We start from the raw sequence: 8709 nt of genomic DNA, 5'->3' as shown, positions 1-8709 counted from the left end.
CCGCTTCAGAGGATGGTGTGCTAAGAATAGGAGCTAGGAATTGGCTAGGCAGTTAGGGTAAAAAGACCCCAAAGAAAAGTAGCCTGTTTCTTGGCTAAAACTCGCATTGTCCTTGAGTCTCTTAGCAACATACTCTGTTCCAAAGGCCAAAAATGTTGAAAATATTTGGGAGCATTTATCTAATCCTTAAAATATTTTAGGGTTACCTCTTCAGAGGGGTAATGTTAGAGTAGCCAAAAGTTCCATAACAAATAAACCAAAGAAGAAGAAAGAGTACATGAAGTCATCAGAAAAAAGTGATGGAGAGATATGGGAGGAGTTGGAGGGGAGGGAGTGGGCGTGGATTTGATCAAAACACCTTATATGCATGTATGAAATTCTCAATAAATTATTTATTAAAAACAACTTGAGGCCTTCCCCATACCATCTTCCACCCCTCTATGCTTGGGTTCCAAATATACCAGTCTTACATTTCTGCTGTTCTTGAGCTCCTGAGGACAGAGGGGAGGACCAATGGACATTTGAGCTGATAAAAAGTGAGCAGGCACCCCCTTTTTTTTGTAATAAGGCAGAGTAGAACAACATTTCCTTAGGAACAGTCATCTACATAATGTCAACACATGACCTCAGAAGGGTGGAGAAAGGGGTACAAGGAAGAGGGTCATAGAGAGTTCATTTCCTGTCCTAACATCCAGGAGTGCTACTTTCAGAAAAGAGAAATGACAGACTGGAGAGATGGCTCAGCAGTTCAGAGCACTGATTCCTCTTTCAGGGGTCCCAGGTTCGGTTCCCAGCTGTAGCCCAGAAATGACTCATTCCTCCAAAAAGCGTGGGCAGCAGGCGAGTGTGGGCAAGGGGTAAGTGCAGGGCACCCCGGGAAGAGGGTGAGGCAAGAGAGGGAGGCAAGCGTGAGCTGGGTCCGGAGCTGAGACCGGGAAGTGTGTGGCCACCGGGCAAGTGGTGGAGGCATCCTGTGTGGCGTGGAAGCAAGATGGGGCACTCACAGACGGTGGGGTGAGGCTGCGTGCCCACAGGGTGCAGGCAAAAGCTAACAGAGACTGTGGGCAGGGCTTGAATAATGCAAGTTTCTAGAAGGCTTTAAAACCTGAAGAACAGTTTACAAAAGACATTCAGAGGATAAAAACTGTCCCAGGGGTGGTTAAGGATCCCCAAAGATTGAATAAGGTGCATTTCTTTCATGAGAAAGGCTATGCTAGCGGTGGAGACAGTTTTTCCCACCAGGGCCTCCCCCAGCAGCCAGGTATGGTCAGTGGAGAGACGGCAGATATGGCTACAGTCAAGAGGCAGACCCAGGGCCTGCCTGCCTCAGGGAACCAACATGTGCAGTGGGGACAAGAGAAATCCCAAGGCTTCTTAGCCCGGTGCAGGGTCAGGGAACTGGAGTCAGCAACTGTAAGTGTATCAAGGATAAAACAAAAAAATACAAAGAAACTCCATGGAAGATCCCCAGAGTGAGGAATGACTCCCAAGGGATAACTAAAAATAGTAAAGAACTAACCAAATTAACGCCTCGTACCCATGCTATGGACCTAACAGAGATCTATGGAGAAAACAGTTAATACGAATGGACAAGACCTTTCCATGCTGTGTGAGACCTTGTCTATGGTTGATTTAATATAGGACATTAACCTTTGAGTGTTTTACAGATGTGAAACCCATTTGAAAGGTACCTGAAGAAGCAAAGGCCAGCTATAGCTGTAAAATTCTTGGGAGTTTTATGGTTAAATAAGATAAAAACAGGGGCTCCCCAAACTATACAGCTGTTAAGAAAAATTACAGTACCAGATGTGGGTTGCTGTTAGTCAGAGAGAGATCCTAGAGGTCCTCAGATTCACCAAGGCTATTGCCACTAATGTCGGTTGTACAATAGGAAGGTCGGTGAGGCCATGTTGCCGAGGACACTGCGCGATGTGAGCGCGGGAGGGAAAGAAGAGATGGAGCTGAGACTAAGCCGAAAACTCCGTGCCACCGGATGGATGGCGTTCACAGTGCCAGAGGGTGCTATGCAGGTGGGTGGGGAAGAAAGGATCCCCAATGAGTCTACTCAACAATGAACCCCACGTGCTGCACACTATGGACATGCCAAGCAATGCCTGCTACTGCAATAATGGCTTGACTAACATACGTACAACTGAAAAATTCCTACTTGGATAAGGCCTGCTCCTAGGGGTGGAGCACACGTCTGGTGCTGTAGACCAGGCCAACCCCTGTGTCAGGGAAGGCTACAGGCCCTAGTGGGGAAGCCGTTACAGGTATACTCTTTAATGAATATGGTACACCTGCTGGGATGTCCTCTAGGTGTTTATATTTACATTCATGTTTGTTTAGATGTGTCTACATCCTTACGTTTGTCTTCATAGTAGGGAAAACACCACTGAGATAGATCAACGGCCTTGTCTTGAAGACAAAGGATGGGGAGGCCCAAGAGATCACTATCTCACCATGATACAAGTGAGATCACCCTGCATCTGTCACCCCCTCCAAGGCTCAGGGTAATTCGCGGAAGAAATGGAGGAAAGTTTGTAAGAGCCAGGGGAAAGGGGTGAAGTATAGCCTGGAAAATTTTCATTCCTCTGAAAAGCATGGGTGATGGGTGAGCGTGGGCACCCTGGGAAGAGGGGTGGAGCCCAGCCACAAAGAGTTGGAGAGTTAGCATGGCAGCGAGATTAAAATGGAAAAGTGTGTGGCCGCTGGGGCGAACAGCAGAGGCATCCCGTGGGGCATGGACATGAGATGGGACACTCACAGACTGGGGTGAAACCACGTGGTGCGGGCCAAAGCTAACAGACTGGGCGGGGATTTAATGGTGCGAGAGTTACGAGAAGCCGTTTATTTGTAAGTCATTCCCTCCCAAATGTATAAACTACGCAAAATTCAGATAAAAATGTGTTATACCGGTTTGTTGATCTGTGTCAGGACCATGAGACCCCGAGTGAGTGAGGGGGGGGTCAAACAGAGAACGTGAAGGGGAAAATTTAGGGCAGCAAATTGGAGAAGTCGCTTCCTCGTCTCAGCTCAGGACCCGGATCACCCTTGGCTCTCTCTCTCTTCCAGCCTTGTCTCCGTCTCAGCTCAGGACCCGGATCACCCTTGGCTCTCTCTCTCTCTCTTCCAGCCTTGTCTCCGTCTCAGCTCAGGACCCAGATCACCCTTGGCTCTCTCTCTCTCTCTTCCAGTCTTGTCTCTGCTAGCTCTGCTGGTGGCCGGGGCTCCACCCCTCTTCCCAGGGTGCCCCATGCTTGAGTGTTGCCCATGCTTGCCCATTGCCCATGCTTTCCAGAGGAATGAGTAATCTCCAGGCTACACCAGCACCCACATTGCAGCTGACAACTGTCTGTTACTCCAGTTCCAGGGGATCCAATGTCCTTTTCTTACCTATATGAGCACTACATGACATAGGTGTACTTACATACATGCAGGCAGTACACTCATACACATAAGTAAAAATAACAAATAAAAATATAAATACAATGAGAAATGAGCCCCAGACTGGGGAAGTTCAGCACACTTTTATTTTTCCCTTCATTTTATCAACATAGAAGGGGTAGATGATAGGCTTCAGTGGACAGTGTCCTGGCTACAAGTCCTGAGCTACATTCCATTCCCTCCCCATCTTCCTTTATTAGAGGGCCTGGAGAGACAGGGAGGGGAGACAGGGAAGGAACTCAGAGGCAACTGTGGGTTTTCAGAACTGGGGCTGCAACTGGAGTCACAGAGAAAAGACCTGTGGATATTGCAGAGCAAAAGCATTGGGGGTGGAAAGGGGGTGGGCTTCAGGGACGGGCCTGGGTGAGGGGAACAGCGTGCATGGGCATGGGAGGGGCTACTCAGTAGGGAAGAGAGAGAGCAGAAAGCTGCAAAGCAGCCGCAAGCTTTTGGAACAAGAGTTGTTGTAAAGCAGTGGCAGAAGGCAGAGACATGGAGACTACCAGACATGCCAGTCTCAGAGGGCACGTCCTAATAGGTAACTCCCTGTGCCCTTCAGCACTGACATTCTTCTATCAGCTGAGTTCTGGGAACCCTCCCTTATAAGGGTTTTAGTTTATAGGGGGTCTTAGCCTTGTGAGGGTCTCAGGTTACAGAATTGTCATTTCTCCTGAGAGAATCTGAACCAGGCTTTGGTGATTTGAACCCACAAAATAACACTAGGGAAAAGATGGAAAATTATCTTTAATGGGGAGCAAGCTCAGAATAGGACAACTGATTAGGACCTGGGGCAGGTTGGGGAAGTGGTCCCTCCTACCTCAGGTGGAGGGAAAAGATGGAAAATTATCTTTAATGGGGAGCAAGCTCAGAGTGGGACAACTGATTGGGACCTGGGGCAGGTTGGGGAAGTGGTCCCTCCTACCTCAGACAGAGGGGTTGTTCACATACCAACAGCACACCCACGCCTGCTTCCCTATTAGGCCTCCTGCCTTCCCCAGGTTGGGTCTCCTGTACACAGTCTTGTCCCTTTTTCATGCTGATGTGCATGTCTAACTTCAACGCTACGACTTGGTGGATCAGAAAACACCCAGGTCCTGAGGGGCAGTGGTGACTGCCTTATTACCTTGGACCAGGAATCAGGCATTTGTCCTTTTTGAGGACCCACAGTCGGTTAACAATGGCCTTCAGAACAGTTGTTAGTTAGAGAACACATCTCACTTCTGAGCTGGAAGGGGCCACTCTGGTCTGGCTTGCCAGGTCTTTGCCCTCATTATGCCCGTCACAGACACCTCAGAAGCAAGTGGCTTGGCTTGTCAGATGGCCCAAACTGCAGGATAATTTCTAGGACTGTCTGGTTTTTGAAAGGTTTGGGATTGCTGTTGGGGGTAGTGATTGAAGGGCACACTGAGGCAGATCATTGAGGAGTAAGGAGTTTGTTAGAAGGTTATTAACATCATGAACAAACAGCATGGCAGTCTTTGAAGAGAATCAAGAGCCCCATGTGGCACAAACGGGGTCTTTTCTTAGAGCTGTCTGAGGAAGGGGGAGGATTCACAGCAAGAGCCTGTAGCCAGGCACTCTGATTCCCAGGCAGGAAGCAGGGATGGGGTGGGGAGTAGGATGTGTGTCTACCAATACCCCTTTTGATGTAACCTCACTTCCCCAGGTGAGAAATTGGGGCACTAGGAAGTCTGTGAGGTAGAGATTCACAGACAGTGTCTGTCCTCTTTTGGCCACAAGGAGACCCTGCCTCAAAAAAAAAAAAAAAAAAAAAAAAAAAAAAAAAGAATCTGACCAAAAACAACATGGGAAGGAAAGGGCTTATTTCATCTTATACTTACTGTCCATCATCCAGGGAAGCCAAGGCAGAAACTTGGAGGCAGGAACTGAAGCACAGACTGTGGAGGAACGCTGCTTACTGGCTCGCTCCCCCTGGCTGCTCAGCTACCTTTCTTATACAGCCCAGGCCCACCTGCCTAGGGATGGCACTTCCCACAGTGGGCTGGGCCCTCTTACATCAATCAGCAATCAAGAAAGTGCCTCACAGACATTGGTCAGAGGCCAATGTGATAGAGGAAATTCCTCAATTGAGGTTCTCTCTTCCCCAGGAGACTCTAGTTTGTGTCAAGTTGACAGGAACTAACCAGTGCAGTGAGATTCTCAGAACATATCTGAGTAAGGTCACATTCAAGTCATATACACTCAGGCCCTAAGCATCCATCACTGCCATTTTAACATTCTTATTCAAAAGTATCTCTGTGTAAAAGGAACATTGTTTCTGTGTCTGAAACCTTCACTGCAAGTGTTAATTGTTCAGAATTCCTGACTTTCATCTGCTCAGCCTCAACCAGACTCCAGAGTGAGAGTTTCTTTCGGTTCCTGTGTCCCCCCATTGTCTCCTGTCTTTCTGTTGTACCTCCACCATGAGCCCTGTGATTCAGGAGGCCCACAGGAGGGGATGCCTCAGAGAAGACGCATCAAGACAAGAATTGCACTAAAACAGACTGTGTGAAGGGCGTGTTTATTTAAAGGAGACATAGGTCAAGACTGGGACTTGCAGATCCTAAAGAGATGACATGAGGGCTCCCCTAGTGGCATGCTAAGGAAGACAGAGTGATGCAGGGAAGGAGACTGCTCAAGGCCTTGTAAGAACATTTAGGTCAGAGGATGAGTGGTGGAGTGTTGGGAGCCTGAGGCTCAGCCATTTCTCGGGGCTGCTGGCAGTCCTGAGTTGGTGACCTTTCCATTCAGGCCACAACCTTGGCTCACAGCTGGGACCCACAACCTTGGCCCACGGTCTTGTTCTCTTTTCCAGTAAACAGCCCTGTTCTCCAGTATCAGTAGATTCCTCCCTTAGAGTGCGTCAGGGCCCCTGTGTTTAGAGTGCGTCAGGGCCCCTGTGTTTAGAGTACGTCAGGGCCCCTGTGTTCTGATTGATTTGATTACTGACTCTTCTCTTCTTTCTTATCATTGTCTCTTTAAACTCATGCTTGTGCTTCAATAAACGAGACTTGATCAGAGCCCTGTCTTGTCTCCATTTCTCTTGCCGCTTGCCTCATCCACGGCCCCACCCCCCAATCCAGGTACACCCCGTTGCAGACCCCGCGGGCCGGGGCAATGGAGGTGTGGCCCTCACAGTGCCCAGGAATGCTAGTCCACACTCTAGACCCCAGCAGGCCAGAGCTGTGAGGGTTGGTCACTGGGGCCACTAGAGGCATATGTCAGAGACTCAGATCTTGCACTGGCAGCACACAGGGACACAGCAGTTGGACTGGCAGCAGCTGGACTTGCAACCCCCACAGGAGCCACAGCCCCCCTTGCAGCCTCCACAGGAACCATAGCCCCCTTTGTAGCCCCCACAGAAGCCACAGCCCCACAGGAGCCACAGTCCCCATAGGAGCCACAGCCCCCCTTAGTGCCCCCACAGCTAGAGCAGGAGCAGGCAGGCACACAGCAGCACACGGGCTTGCAGCAGCACATGGGCACACAGCAGCTGGAGGCACAGTCCTCACAGCTGGAGCCACAGCCCCCACAGCTGGAGCCACAGCCCCCACAGATGGAGCCAGTCTCCAGAACAGCCACCGCAGATCATGGTTCTGGTGGTTGGTTGAGGATGGAATAGGTCGGAGCAGGTGAAGAGGGAGGTGTGCGGTGTGGAGCCTCCTGACCTTAAGGCCTTTATAACCCTGCCCAGAGTCAAGTGGAAGACTGCACATGGTCACTTTCTGGTTCCTGTTTGTAGTGCTTTCTAAGAAAAAAATTTTAAGGTTTTTTTTTTTTTGTCTTTTTGAGACAGGGTCTCCCTGTAGCCCCAGATGGCCTGGAACTCACTATGTAGAACAGGTTGGCTTCAAACTCAGAGATCTGCCTGCTTCTGCCTCCGAAATACTGGGCTAAAGACATGTGCCATAACACCTGGCTAATTCTAAGTATTTTTAAGAATTGTAGAAAACATTACTACATTCATAAGGAGGGCCTTGCTTGTGTTTTGCATTTTCCCCAGCATACCCCATCATCCTCTCAGCCAATCAAGTTTTGTTTTCCGGGGACACAGAAACAGAACCCTATGGCCTCTGGCTATCACCCTCTCATGACTTATGACCCTGCAGAATCCTAACACTCCTGGCATTGCTATGGCTTGCGGATGACAGGGTAGGAGCTGCCCTGGCGGTCATGGAAGCAAGCAGAGCTAAGGGACAGAGCAGGTATGCCCCCTGCCACCTCCATTCCCAGTTAGATACCTGTGGCTCAGCCGTGTTGGCTGAGGTGTTGGAAGGAGCGCCTGGCCCACACTTGATCCCTGGCTGCTGTCACTGATGGGTCAAGGGCCACAGATAGAGACTTTCACGTGTAGACACTGATGGCTTCTTAGACCCTGGGGAAGTGGGCTGTCAAGGGGCCAGTGTGCAGCAGTGCCTTTTCTTAGGTGCCTGTCTCCTCTTTGGTGGTGGGGTTCAGGTCTGTGACCTGGCTTCTGTCTGGGATGGGGTGAGGCTCTGTGACTGGGAGTCTTGTGTCTTTCTGCCTGTATAGTCTGGGAGAGAGCCAGCTTCCTCCCCCACCTAGGTGACCAAGGCTCTTCCCTGGCTCTTGTCGTCCTTCAGCACAGCAGGGAGATCCACAGAAGAGCGAAACTGAAACTGAAACTTGTCCCTAGGAAAGACCTTATTACAGAAAATGTGCTGTACTGTGATGTGCCATCTTAGAAGCAGTGAGCTTTCTAGGATGACACAAAGTCTTCTCACTTTTTAAATATGTAACTGGCAAAAGTCCTAGAAATTCAAGTATTTTTCTCTGACTGGCAAATTGAAAATGGATGGATGGGAGAATAGCTCCATAATTAAATTTCCCACACAAGGACACGCTGAGAACTGTGAAACATAGGACAGTGTTCTGAGGACTTAGTCATGACGTTTCATGCTCACTGAAAATTAAACGTACATTGTCAGGAACGAAAGGACAGTATGATGTGATCACTTCTGTCCCTTTGATAAGTGTTTCAGTCTTACCAACGCTGTTTGACAACAGAATCTTTAACAAGTTAGTAAATTTTCATCCTATGAGAAACACAATTACTAAGTATAAACTTCTAGGTTAAATTGATGTTTAATCTCCCAAATACTAAATTGTAAAAATATTGAACATTTTTTTTTTCATAAAAGATAGCTGTTGTTTCCAAATACACTGTAGTTATTTCAGTAGCTAAATAATTCTGTGGGTTTTTTTTTTTTTTTTTTTTTTTTGGTGTTAGGGTTTTCTTTT

Source organism: Nannospalax galili, unplaced genomic scaffold (assembly GCF_000622305.1).
Source record: "Nannospalax galili isolate Female #2095 unplaced genomic scaffold, S.galili_v1.0 scaffold1639, whole genome shotgun sequence".
Taxonomy (NCBI): domain Eukaryota; kingdom Metazoa; phylum Chordata; class Mammalia; order Rodentia; family Spalacidae; genus Nannospalax; species Nannospalax galili.
This window is presented reverse-complemented; position numbering follows the sequence as displayed.